At 37.2% G+C, this 14,036-nt stretch overlaps 1 pseudogene; it reads left to right on the top strand.

Annotated features, from left to right (window-relative positions):
- Nucleotides 1–14,036, top strand: part of LOC109346432 — a 21,756-nt pseudogene that overhangs the window by 3,933 nt on the left and 3,787 nt on the right.

Genomic DNA, 14,036 nt, shown 5'->3' with positions numbered 1-14,036 from the left:
TGTGTAAATCTGAGGATAATACCAAACCCAACAAAGATATCTTAGAAGCACCCTTAATAACGCCTTATATCCCCAACAATCCTCCAACAGTTATTAAGGGTGCTTCTAAGATATCTTTGTTGGGTTTGGTATTATCCTCAGATTTACACAGCAAGTCGTTATTAAGGGTGCTTAACGAAGCTTACGTTAACCTCAATGTCACACCGAGCAAGATGGTTAACATGGTTGATCCTGTGAAACATGTTAATATGATAACATTCTTTGATGAAGAAATGGTGAGGAGGTCGGAGAAAATACCCCATGCACTGCTCATTACTGTCAAATGTCGATGTCATATTAGCGGCAAAATACTGATTGATGGAGGGTCAGCTCTGAACGTCTTACCGTTGTCTACTTTGGTGTCTATGAGGATTAGTAGAGATGAAATTGTTCCAAGGCAAATGATTGTGCATGCCTTCGATGGGAATCAGAGGAGTATATTGGGCGAGGTCGCATTGCCAATGGAAATTGGACCTAGTGTCTTTCAGGTCCTGTTTGTGGTCATGGATGTGGATTCTTCGTGTACGATGCTACTAGGAAGACCCTGGATTCATGAAGCAGGAGTTGTACCATCCACTCTACATCAGGCGGTAAGTTTGTCAAGGATGGAATGGTGATCATTGAACATGGAGAAGAGGAAGTCCTAGTTTCGAAACCGATTTCGGTACCTTATGTGGGGAGTACTAGGGATGGCGATGACTTCTTGAATAGCTTTGAGGTAGTTGGGACTCAACATCGTGAAGGAAAGGGTCATGTGCACGATGTAAACCAGGTGGTGACCCGAATCATGGCTACAAAAGGATATGAAGTAGGGAAAGGTTTACGCAGGCATCTACAGGGCACTCCACCGTTTATCTCAGTCTCGGAGAAATTTGATAAGTTCGGGCTGGGGTATGAAGCTTCGCAGGAGAATGTGAGCATGGGTGTGAGTCGAAGAAAGAAGCATGGAGGGGCGTTGGAGAAGCTCATTCCTCATATTAGTGAAACATTTCCAAGTCATGTTGGGGTGATTGAATCAAGTGCCTTTAGAGAGCAAAACATCCATCTTTCCCTCAACTTTCTAGAAGAAGGCAATTCACGTGGGGTCAATAGTATCCGCATCGATGAGGAAGGCATATAATTGAAGAATTGGCATTTTGAACCAATAAATAGATTGTGGCATTAAAATAAACTTTTGATTATGTTGTAACTCCAATGTTTGGATTTATTTTTAAATGACTTGAGACAATATATTTGTTAATTTGTATTGTTATTCAACATTTTACCTCACCATTATCATAATTACTTTCTTCTATGAATTTGTGTTTTTATCTCCCTTTTCGTCTCCCAACATTTAATAAATGAACACAGATACTTAAATTTGGTAGAAAATTTATCTAGTAATATGGTAATTGAAAATTTGATAGAAAATTTATCTAGTAATACGGTAATTGAAAATTTGATAGAAGTGTCTAGGCACACGAAATGGGTAGCTAATGTAGTAATGGTACCCAAGAAAGGAGGGAAGCTGAGGATGTGCGTAGACTACAAAAATCTTAACAAGGCAAGTTTGAAAGATGATTTCCCATCCCTGACATTGATGTTCTGGTCGACAGCGCGGCCCAAAGTCATCGGTTCTCTTTCATGGACGGATATGCAGGGTATCATCAAATTCTAATGGACGATGATGACAAGGCAAAAACCACTTTTATCATCCCGTGGGGGACCTACTGTTACAAGGTTATGTCTTTTGGATTAAAGAATGCATTGGCAACGTATCAACATGTTATGGTGGCCCTATTTCATGATATGATGCACAAGGAAGTGGAGGTATATGTTGATGATATCATCGCCAAGTCTAAAAAGGGGGACAGTCACGTCGCGGTCTTACGAAAGTTATTTGAAAGTCTAAGAAAATATCAAATGAAATTAAATCCCGAGAAGTGCACGTTTGGAGCATCTTCGGGGAACATGTTAGGATTTTTCGTTGGTAGGGAAGGTATAAGGGTGGACCCCAAGAAGGTAGAAGCAATACAAGAGATGTCAGCTCCAAAGATTGAGAAGGAAGTGAGAAGTTTTATGGGCAGGCTGAATTACATTCCAAGATTTATTGCCAACCTAACCAACACCTGTGAGCCAATGTTTAAGTTGTTGAAGAAGAATCAACCAAGCAAGTGGGATGCGGATTGCCAGGAAGCTTTCGATAAAAGAAAGGCTTATTTGGTAAACCCACATGTCTTGGCACCACCCACACCGGGCCGACCGTTGGTCTTATATATGACAGTGTTACAAATTTCGATGGGTGCAATGTTGGGGCAATATGGAGAAACGGGTAAGAAGGAGCAAGTCATCTACTATTTGAGCAAGAAGTTTAATGAATGTGAATCTCGGTACTCGACGATAGAATGGACTTGTTGCGCTCTAGTGTGGGCATCCAAAAGGCTTCGGCAATACATGTTGTACTATACTACTTGTATCATCTCTCGAATGGATCCTTTGAGATATATCTTTGAGAGTCCTCACGTGTCTTTGAGAATGGCGAAATGGCAGATGATGTTGTTCGAGTTCGACATTAAATATGTTACTCAGAAATCTGTCAAACGTGGAGCAATCGTAGATCAATTGGCAGAAAGCCCTATAGACGGGGAAGACGGGACGCTGAATGAGTTCCCTGATGGCGGAGTATATGGGATAGATGAATCAGAGGACGATGTTTGGGAGATGTATTTTGATGGAGCAGTTAATATGCATGGGAACAGTATCGGGGTAGTAATAATCTCCCCGGTCGGTAAGCAATACCTAGTGGCAGTCAAGCTAGACTTCGAATGTATTAACAATATAGTCGAGTATGAAGCGTGCATCAATGGACTTCTCTTTGCATATGAACTGAATGTGAAGAAGTTGAGGGTGTTCAGAGATTCTGCGCTTATCATTTATCAGGTCAGTGGCGAGTAGCAAACTAAGGATACAAAGCTCATCCCGTATCAGAAATATTTATCTTCATTAGCTGAGAAATTTGCTCTTGCCATGTGACTCGAGACAAGAATCAGTTTGCGGATGCTCTAGCAACTTTGGCTGTAATGACTAAACTGGAAGTACGCGCTAGCGTTCGCCTAATTCGAGTGACAGCTCAAGATGAACCTTCTTACTGTTGTGCTAATCTAGAGGCTGATGGTGAACCTTGGTATCATGATATAAAAAGGTATATCCAACACAGAGAGTATCCAGAGAGTGCCAGTGATGTGAAGAAAAAGACAATTCGCCGCCTAGCGGGGACATTCTTCCTAAATGGTGAAGTGTTGTACAAAAGGAGTCATGATGGTACACTCCTCAGATGCGTTGATACAAATGAAATTCAACTGATCATGACTGAAATACATGAAGGGGTGTGTGGAACTCATGCAAATGGTCACATGATGGCAAAGAAAATTCTAAGGAGTGGCTACTACTGGACTACTAGGGAAGCAGATTGCATGGGTTATGTCAGAAACTGTCAAAAGTGTCAGGTGTACGCAGATAGAATCAACGCACCACCTTTCCCATTGCAGAGTATGGTCGCCCCATGGCCTTTCTCCATGTGGGGAATTGATATAATTGGACATATAAATCCCAAGGCTTCCAACTGTCATCCCTTCATTCTGGTGGCAATCGACTACTTCACAAGTGGGTAGAAGCTGCATCATACAGTAATATCACTCGCAAGGTATTTGTCAAGTTCCTCTGAAGAGAGATCATTTGCAGGTATGGGATCCCTGAAAGGATAATCACAGATAATGGCACCAATCTCAACGGTGGCGAAGTGGAGGAGTTGTGCAACAAATTTAAGATCAAACATCATAATCTGACCCCGTACAGGCCGAAGATGAATGGTGTAGTTGAAGCGGCCAATAACAACATCAAAAAGATAGTTGCAAAGATGGTGGAGAACTACTAAGATTGGCATGAAAAGTTACCATATGTTTTGCATGCATATCGCTCAAACATTAGGTCAAGTACTGGGGCGACCCCGTTCTCACTAGTGTATGGGATGGAAGCTGTCTCTCCAATCGAAGTAGAAATTCCTTTGTTGAGAGTCCTAATGGAAGCAGAACTAGAAGAGTCTAAATGGGTCAAGGCTAGGTATGAGCAATTAAACATGATCGAAGAGAAAAGATTGGCAGCCATTTGTCATGGCCAGTTGTACCAGGGAAGGGTGGCTAGAGCTTTCGACAAGAATGTTCGTCCTAGAGAGTTCGAAGCGGGAGACTTGGTGCTCAAAAAGATCCTCCCAAATGAGGAAGATACTTGTGGGAAATGGGCTCCAAACTATGAAGGTCCTTATATTGTCAAGAATGCATTCTTAGGAGGTGCTCTGGTCTTACAAGACATGGACGAAAATGTTTTAGCCAGACCTATAAACACAGACGCAGTAAAGAGATTCTATGCCTAAAAAAAGAAAGCTCGTCAGGTTGAAAACCCGAAAGGGCGGCCTAAGCAAAAATTAGTGTATGAATAAAAGCATGTTAGGTGGAAAACCCGAAAGGGCAACCTAAGCAGAAATTAAGGCAAATAAAAAAGAGCATTTTCTCTCGCAAGTTTACCATACCAAGGGCAAATAAAGATCCTCCATGCGCTTGTACACATAGTAGAAACCATAAAAGTTGTGGGCAATATGGGGAGGAAATGGATGTTCTCAGAGGGGTCTTGTTAGTCTGGCGTCATGGGCTAGTTACTCGGTCGTCACGAAAGGTTGATGGATGGATTAGCAATTACTTTATATTGGGGCAAAAATTTTTGCAAATTTTTTTTAACTTGTAGCATATATGCTCTCAAACCTTCCTACGTGTAACTTTTTGAATATCAATAGAAGAAAGTTCTTTCATCTCCCTATTTACCTTTGTGCATGCATGTTTGCTTAGATACGTGTCAAGTCGTATAAATATAGTACTCGAACCTCATGATCAAGTAACTTCTATGATAATATGTTTCATTAAGTGATTCGGGATAAAGAAACTCATTGAAACTTAACCCCAATGGATATGTCATTAGAGGGGTGAATGCTACTTTTGGAAAACAACGGGTCACCCAAAATGGATCCATTAATTTATGAAAAGGAGGAATGAAAGCGTAGCAGGTTCTGATTGGATTAGTTGATGCTTACCATGATGGCGCTGTGGTTTCGCGTCAAACTTTATAATGACAATTAAGTTATTCTCATACGTGTAACTTACCGTGCATACATCATCATAGATATCTTTGCATTACTCATGTATCGTTAGCATCTAAACTATCATATGCATTCACAGCCGAAGTTTTGATCGAGGGTCCTTTATTATCTATATGTCACCGTGATCCTTTTGCACCCCGACCCCTCAGAGGTCGCGTGATTGTGCTTTGACCCCTCAGTGGTCTCTTTATCCTTTTTGCACCCCGACCCCTCAGCGGTCGCGTGATTGTGCTTTGATCCCTCAGTGGTCTCTTTATCCTTTTGCATCCCGACCCTCAGCGGTCGCGTGATTGTGCTTTGACCCCTCAGCGGTCTCTTTTATCCCTTTTGCACCCCGGCCCCTCAGAGGTCGCGTGATTGTGCTTTGATCCCTTAGTGGTCTCTTTATCCTTTTACATCCCGACCTCTCAGCGGTCGCGTGATTGTGCTTTGGCACCTCAGTGGTCTATTTATCCTTTTGCACCCCGACCCCTCAGCGGTCGCGTGATTGTGCTTTGACCCCTCAGTGGTCTCTTTTATCCTTTTTGCACCCCGACCCCTCAGAGGTCACGAGATTGTGCTTTGACCCCTTAGTGGTCTCTTTATCCCTTTTGCACCCTGACCCATCAACGGTCGCGTGATTGTGTCATGACCCCTCAATGGTCTCTATTGGGTCGACATTTGGATCTGTGGGCTCTTTACCCACTAACCTCGAACTCATGTTGTGTGCTTGAGTTTGAGGCTCTTTCCTCCATGTGTTATTTCCTAATCAAAATTTGGTTTTATTATCTTCACTTCCTTCTCATCTTGATAACTTTAGCAACATTTGTCGCTCTTGTTATCTAATGAAAAGCAAGTAAGAGGAGCAACTGTAAATACCCAATTTTGACCGGGTTGAATTTTTTCAAAACAAAAAGGGGGGAGAGGATTTTGAATTTTTAACCTTGTGGCAACTAGACTTTGTCCCTAGCCCAACCAGAAACCCTAATCCCCACCCCTTATTTAAACCTAACTTAGAAACTACCCTAGCCTAATATGAAAATTGGAGAGAAAAGAAGAGAGGAGAAGGGGGAACCTAAAGAAGAGAAAAGAAGAGAGGAGAAGAGGATAGAGAGGTAGCGTGTTCTCATATAACCTTCATCACATCCAAGTTCCCTCCTAGGTACATTCCTTTTCTTTCTTGCATTCTTCTATAGTGCACGTGTTTGTTGTTATTGCGTATACTACGTTTGTTGTTGCAATTTTTCCCGTGTGCAGCCGTAAAACAGGGGTTGGACGGTGTCGGCTCCGCCTAAAGCCGCTGTCACAGCCCCACCATGGAGAAGAATGGACCGAACAACAGCCATGGAGGCTGACTGTCCCAGCCACGCCCATAGTGGGCTGGACCGCCCAGTCCAGTGGCGGTCCTCGCGGCTGGTTGCACCATCGCGGCGGCAGCCGCCACCCCTCCCCCCGTTCCTACCACCAACCCCAAAATTAACCTAACCCTAAATCCCAAATTGATTTTTGAAACCTAAACCCCCAAATTGATTTTTTTGAAAACCTAAACCCCAAATTGATTTTTGAAAGCTAAACCCCAAATTGATTTTTTTAAAACCTACCCCCAAGTTGATTTGAAACCCCCTCCCTAAAACCCCCCAATTTCAATTCCTAATTCCTTATTTTGTTTTTTTCTTTTATCTTTTTTTTTTCCGTTTTTTATTTAATCATTTTTTTATTCTATTTTTTTATTTTGTTTTTTATTTAATTAAATTTTTTTATTCTGATTTTTTATTTATTAAAATTCGTTTTTTTTTCATTTATTCATTTGTTATTATAACCTTTGAGGGCGATATGAGGTAACTCACTATTGACCTAGTGTCTTGTCGCGTTAAGTAAATTTATTTCAACTAATTTTTAAAAATTAATATAAGGTAACTCATTATAGACCTAGTGTCTTGTCCCCTTACCTTATGTTTTAAATTTAAAATTTATTTCAATATAGTTTTTTAAAAGCAATGTGAGGTAACCCACTATAGACTCAGTGTCTTGTTTCGTTACCTTACATTGTAAATTCATTTCAATTAGTTTTTTTAAAGCAATGTGAGGTAACCCACTATAGACCCAGTGTCTTGTTGCCTTGTTGCGTTACCTTACATTGTAAATTCATTTCAATTAGTTTTTTTAAAGCAATGTGAGGTAACCCACTATAGACCCAGTGTCTTGTTGCCTTGTTGCGTTACCTTACATTGTAAATTCATTTCAATTAGTTTGTTGTAAAAGTAATATGAGGTAACTTACTATAGACCTAGTGCCTTGTTGCGTTACCTTACATTGTAAATTCATTTCAATAATTTTTTTTTTAAAAGCAATGTGAAGTAACCAACTATAGACCCAGTGTCTTGTCGCGTTACCTTACATTGTAAATTCATTTCAATTACTTTTTTTTAAAGCAATGTGAAGTAACTCAGTATAGACCTAGTGTCTTGTCGCGTTATCTTATGTTGTGAATTCATTTCAATTAATTTTTTTTCAGCAATATGAGGTAACCCACTATAGACCTAGTGTCTTGTCGCGTTACCTTACGTTGTAAATTAATTTCAATTTGTTTTTTTTAAAGCAATGTGAGGTAACCCACTATAGACCTAGTGTCTTGTCGCGTTACCTTATGTTGTAAATTCATTTCAATTAAATTTCCAGCAATATGAGGTAACCCACTATTGACCTAGTGTCTTGTCACGTTACCTTATGTTGTAAAGTTCATTTCAATTAGTTTTTAAAAGCGATATGAGGCAACCCACTATAAGTCCAGTACCTTGTCGCGTTACCTTATGTTGTGAGTACATTTCTAATAATTTTTCAAAGCAACATGAGGTAGCCCACCATAGGCCTAGTGCCTTGTTGCGCTACTTCGTGTTGTGAATTGTATAATAAAAAATAAGATAAAAAAATATATCACTAATAAAACTTATTTTGGAAATAACTACGTAGCCTTGATTTCTCTATTGTAGCTGAAGATACGTAGGAACAGTTTTTTCTCTGTCAGCCTCCACAAAAAATAAAAAATAAAAATTTCTCTCTTTATTTTGTTTAATAATGTGAGGGTGAAATTAATGCTTTGAATAAATGTCCACATAACTGATTTAAGTACCGTTTTTACAACGGGCGGTATGAAGTGTCTAATACCTTCCTCATCTGTAACCGACTCCCGAACTCAACTTCTATTTTTGAGTGAATCAACTATATTTTCAAATTTTAGTTTTTCATGTTTTCCCTCTAAAAAACATCGATGGCGACTCCATTGTATTTAATTGCATATTTCTCGTCACACCCATAAAAAATCGGTAGTCACATACAGAATTCGGGGGTTCCGAGTAGGTTAAACATGATTAAACGGCTTCCAAGTAGGAACCAAAGGTCTAAAGGCATCAAGGTAAAACATGTTATCCAAATTATCCTGTTGCTTGGTGTTTGCTTGTGGTTGATCTACCAGGTTAAGCATAACCATGATAAGAAAAAAGAATTCGATGAGAATGATGCAAAACTATCAGTCCGAACACAGACAGACGAGGTTCTAAAACTTGGTACAAAAGACCTTCATCTAGTTAAGGATGAAGTAAATCGAAAGGGAAAGCATGAGGAAGAAGAGGATGAAGAAAATGTTGTAGAGGATGAGGAAAATAAACATGAACCCGATGAACGAGAAAACGAAGGAAACATGCATGATGTAGAAGAGAGTGAATAAAACAAGCTTGAAGTGAAAGAGGAAGAGGAGGAAGAAAATAAGCATGGAGCAGAAGAACGGGATGGGATGAAGATGAAAACACAAGTGAAGTGATGGAAGATGAAGGAAGAGGAGATGATGAGGTAGATGAAAATGATCATGAGAAATCAGAGGTTGATGTTGATCATGATAAGGAATTCATGGACGAAGAGAAAGAAAAGGAAGAAGGTGATGAGAAGGAGAATGAAAACAGCGAAGGTGAGGAAAGTGGGTTTTCTGCTGAATACCGCAACACCCATGAGGCTCGGGAGGAACATTACAAAGGGGACGGTGCTTCTTGTAACACCCCGTTTTTACAACTTAGAAATTAGGACTCATTATAAAAATATGATGAAAATTTAAATAAAATTAAAGGCAACCTATTAGAAAATTAGAATGAATTCAAAATTTCTTTTCATTAACATGTTCAAGATGTGGAAATGTTCAATATTATCATTACCCAAAAACGAGGTATCACATTCAACCTGAAAATCATGATTTATATAATTATCTATTTGTTTAAGTATATAGCTTTACAAAATCATTAATCTTAATATAATGATTATAAAAGACATCATGTATACGAAAAGAATCACTCTAAAGTATTTTCATAAAATATAACTTATACAAAAATTAGTTCAAAAGACCAAGGATATTCCTAAATCAGAGCCAATAATCCCAATATACACAAGATACTTAACTATATATCAGCTAAGTTCTTCTTGTCTATATTTCCATCCATGGATATCCATAGAGCAACTGCAACAAACCTGAACATACACATAGTATAGACAAAAGAAAAGACAAAGAAAAGGGAGTAAGAACCAACTACGACGACCGCGGCGTGGAATTACATAGAGAAATAACATTAAAGTGCGACCCCCTATAACAACACTATAATCAAACAATGTCAAACATATGCAAATGATGCATGAAGTTAGTGTCTTAAACAAGAGAATATTCACATCCACAATTAATATATCTTTAACAATATGCAATTCACCAACCAATCACCATCAAAATTACAATACCCGAAGGTCAAGATCCTAGTGGGAAAGCAACCGGGAGTACAGATATCCTTAACAACGGCAAGTAACAATATCAATTGTTTTCCAATTACCTCTATCAGAGGTGCTTACGTGGTAAGCCCAGTCCGTTTCAGGATTCCTCTCTATCGATCATGAAATGCGCAAGGGGGTGTCAGAGACCACTTAGTTTGCATGTAAGACTATCCTGGTCATACGGGTAATGAACCCGGACCCTCACTAGACTATCCCACCTAAGCAATCATTCAAGGCTTCTTGACAAATCTCTGTCATTGCCGCCCATATCCAAATCCGAATGATATTTCTATCATCATATCTTTCCATTTTCTCCAACTCCAACTACATGAATGCAATGCATGTACACTAACTGAGGTTAGTCCATTAAATCTTTTAATCAAGGTTTTACAATTTTGTTATTTCAACAAACATCACCTAAGTTAGTCGTCTCAGCCCCACTGTATTTCTATCATGCCAAGTCCAATGGACGAGCTCAAGACGCTAACTTAGTATCCAATATCATTAAGTAAAGCTCCAATTCTCACTATACTTTCAAGTGTGTGAATAGCCATAGGCTCTCATCAAATACAATCGTTCCAAAAACACAACCTAAGTTAGTTGTCTCAGCCCCAGTGCATTTTTACTATTAATGTCCTTAGGACGAGCTCAAGACACTAACTTAGTGATTTAATATACAAGCAAGACCTCAATTTCAAACTCTTGTATTTTTCATCTCAATATAACAACTAACATATATGTTTCTCATTAAATACGATGATCAAGTTATATATTTTGAAACCAATACAACAATCAACTTAATTATATTTTCTCATATCAATACAGCTCTACAACAATCCATAACATAACCATTACAATTGAGATATTTCTAAATGACGACATTGTCACAAACATTCAACACAAAACAATTATTAATTCATCACAATACTCACATGCATTCAAACATAATTATTTAACGACCTTCCATGACGATGTAATACCATAAGCGAGTGCCTCACATTATGTTACACACAACAATGAATTCATACACATATATTTTCAGCACAATCAAATATCTAAGACTCTATACATCGTCATGAAAAATGATTAAGGACTCTTACATGAAAACAAGTTTCCATGAGAGTTCATAATCTACAAGACTCTCCGACTTTTGAGGGAATCGGAGAGTAAAAACTTCAATGAAACACTCTAAGGCCACAATGGTCTTCTCCCTCACCTTAGCCACTTTATCTTATAACTTCAACTTGTTGCACCACCATAAGCGACACCGTTAACACCCGCTTGACCAAAACATCACCACTTTATCAGACAATAAAATAACAATCAATTCAAATAACTCAAAGACTTAAACACATGTCAAAAGACATATAAACAATGTTATACTTCTGTAAAAACCAATATATGTTGCTTTAAAACTAAATATTAAGGTACGATAAATATTTAACTCATTGAGGACATGAAATAACAGTGATAATAGTATGTATTACAACAAATATATTGGTTTACACGGGACGTATATAATACATTTTAGTTGGCCACGGTTTTTCTTATAGAAAACAAAGGAAATTGGCTCTTATAACAATCAAAATATAAACTAAGCAATCATTATAGAAAAATTGCAAACAGTTAAATCCCTACTTACAACGGACGCACAAGATCCCTTTACAATATATTAAATTTACACACTTTACGATATGAGCTTTTGTTTGATATATAAAATTAGGAATAAAGCTTTTTAAAATCACAAGGGGCTCTCTGTTTTGTTTAAAAGTAAAAAAATGAAAAATAGTCTTCTTTACAAAATCATTAATCTAGTTGTTCTTGCCAAATTGTTTATTTAGAGGTAATCATAAATCAACAACCATTTGAGAAAAGCTTTTTGTAAAATAAAATTTGTGAGTAGAAACCAATTTAGAAATTCTAGGAGTAAGGGTATGAAGCTTTATGCCCTAGGTCTACGTGAAGGTGATTCTTCACATGAGTACTATTAAAAGACTATTTATTTGAATAACTATCTGTGCAATTTGATTTACTGTTTCAAAGTGAGAGTATGCATGAAAGTTTATGACATCATCTCAATAGAAAGGGAAGACAAATAACTTGTGATTTAGAATAAAATATAGACTCAACATCACAAAACAAAGAAAAGAAATAGAAGTTACCATAGAAAAGCGTTCACTTTACTCAGCAGTGTAGTCCCTGCCATTTTTGTAATGTGAGGTAAATATAGAATTTATTATGGAGTGAGTGGAGGTGGTTATGAAGAGAGATAGTTAATGATGGAGACAAATTTAGGGTTGGCATTTCTTATATAATATATAAAATATTATTAACATACATAAAAATAAGGGAATGTGGAATTAATCTCATCTCCAAAGAGATATATGAGGGAGACTATAAATTATGTTATATACTATATAACACAGAAAAAGATAAGGTGTAAACAATACATAAAAGAAGGAAAAGTGCTAAGTTTCGTTTCATATATATATATAGAGAATTCTAGAATAATATAATAATCATAATATGTATAAGATAGAAAGTAAACGTAGCTTGTAGGATTTTGTTTTTGTATTATTGTTAGAAATTATAAATTTCTAATTAAGGTGAGCATCATATATTTGATACAATGATATTAACTATTTATTTTTGGGTTATATTATAAGTGATCTAATTAGTAACACTCCTTAAATTTCTAAAAGGTTATAACAGATATGGGCTTATGGATTCTCATCTCCCCATCAGAGTGAAAACGCAAGTCCCAAGAGGAATCAATAATTTGGTTGAGGAAGGTCATCATACCACATCTCTTTCAGAAACGTGGATCAAAGGAGCACATTCAGGAACATGGATTCAGGTATGACACTGTATCCTTTGATTCATAAATATGTGTGAGAATCATTAAATTCAAGATCATAGCATTGGTATTTCACCAATCATAAGGAATTTCTAACAATTGGTATCAGAGCGTAGGTTCTGAATTTTATGATAACTCTAATTTTAATTTAGGGATTATTGAATTATGTTTCCGCTGTTATGTTATAAAGATTGGGAATTTAGGGTTTAATTTGGGAATTATATATATATATATATATATATATAAATAAAGATTGGGTATGTGCTAATTTTAATGGAGTGGGTTTAGGGTTTCAACTTTTTTTAGGTATTTTTTTAGTTGAATCTGGTTGTGGATTTTGCTCTTTTGTTTTTTGTGGGGTGTTTGTAATTGTGGTAAAGTTTCTGTCTTTGAGAAAGAGATTGGGAATAAGCTGCATTGTTGAATCAAATTCGATTTTGTAGGAAATTTTTGGTACCATTACAGCTTTTAGTGTGTTTCTTATTTCTTGTTGATGCAAACTTTGTTCTAGGTTGAGGCCCATTGCTTTTGTACTTGTCAGAATTTGGAAGCATATTTTGGTGCTGCTTAAGGATTTACCTTAAATTTATTCTGAACTTGTTTTTTGAGTTGTTCTGTTTCGGGATTTGATTGTGTAAATGGCTTCTGTGAAATTTGGTTCCAAGGCTGATGCATTCCAGCGTCAAGGGCAAGCTTGGTATAAGTATGTCTTTCGCTGTTAGAACTTAGAAGTGTCCGAATGGACAAATACAGTTTTTTTTATGCTTAATTTTACTCATTACACTTAGCATGTACTGTGATCTGGTATAGTGATTTGGGGATGGCCGGATGGGTATACATTTGCTATATTTGTTTTACGGCAAGGATGTTAGAAATTATAAATTTCTAATTAAGATTATAATTTTTTTTTTCATAATGGATCCATATTTTTTTTATTTTGTATGGCAATTTTATTGAATTAATTGATGCAATATGTTGCCAAAGTAACATCTATTGTAGAAATTAATTGAATTACACAGATGAGTATGAGATTATTTATGCGAATTGTGTTCGGCCCAAAGGAAGACACAATTTGGCAAAATAATAACATACATGTAATGATAAATATGTAACAATTATAAAGTTTCTTTTCATGTGAATAATAGTCGGTCCAAAGAAAGACTATTGTTTGAC

This window comes from Lupinus angustifolius, chromosome LG04 (genome assembly GCF_001865875.1).
Source record: "Lupinus angustifolius cultivar Tanjil chromosome LG04, LupAngTanjil_v1.0, whole genome shotgun sequence".
Taxonomy (NCBI): Eukaryota; Viridiplantae; Streptophyta; class Magnoliopsida; order Fabales; family Fabaceae; genus Lupinus; species Lupinus angustifolius.
The sequence above is the reverse complement of the archived record's forward strand: the minus strand, read 5'-3'. Positions and strand labels throughout refer to the sequence as shown.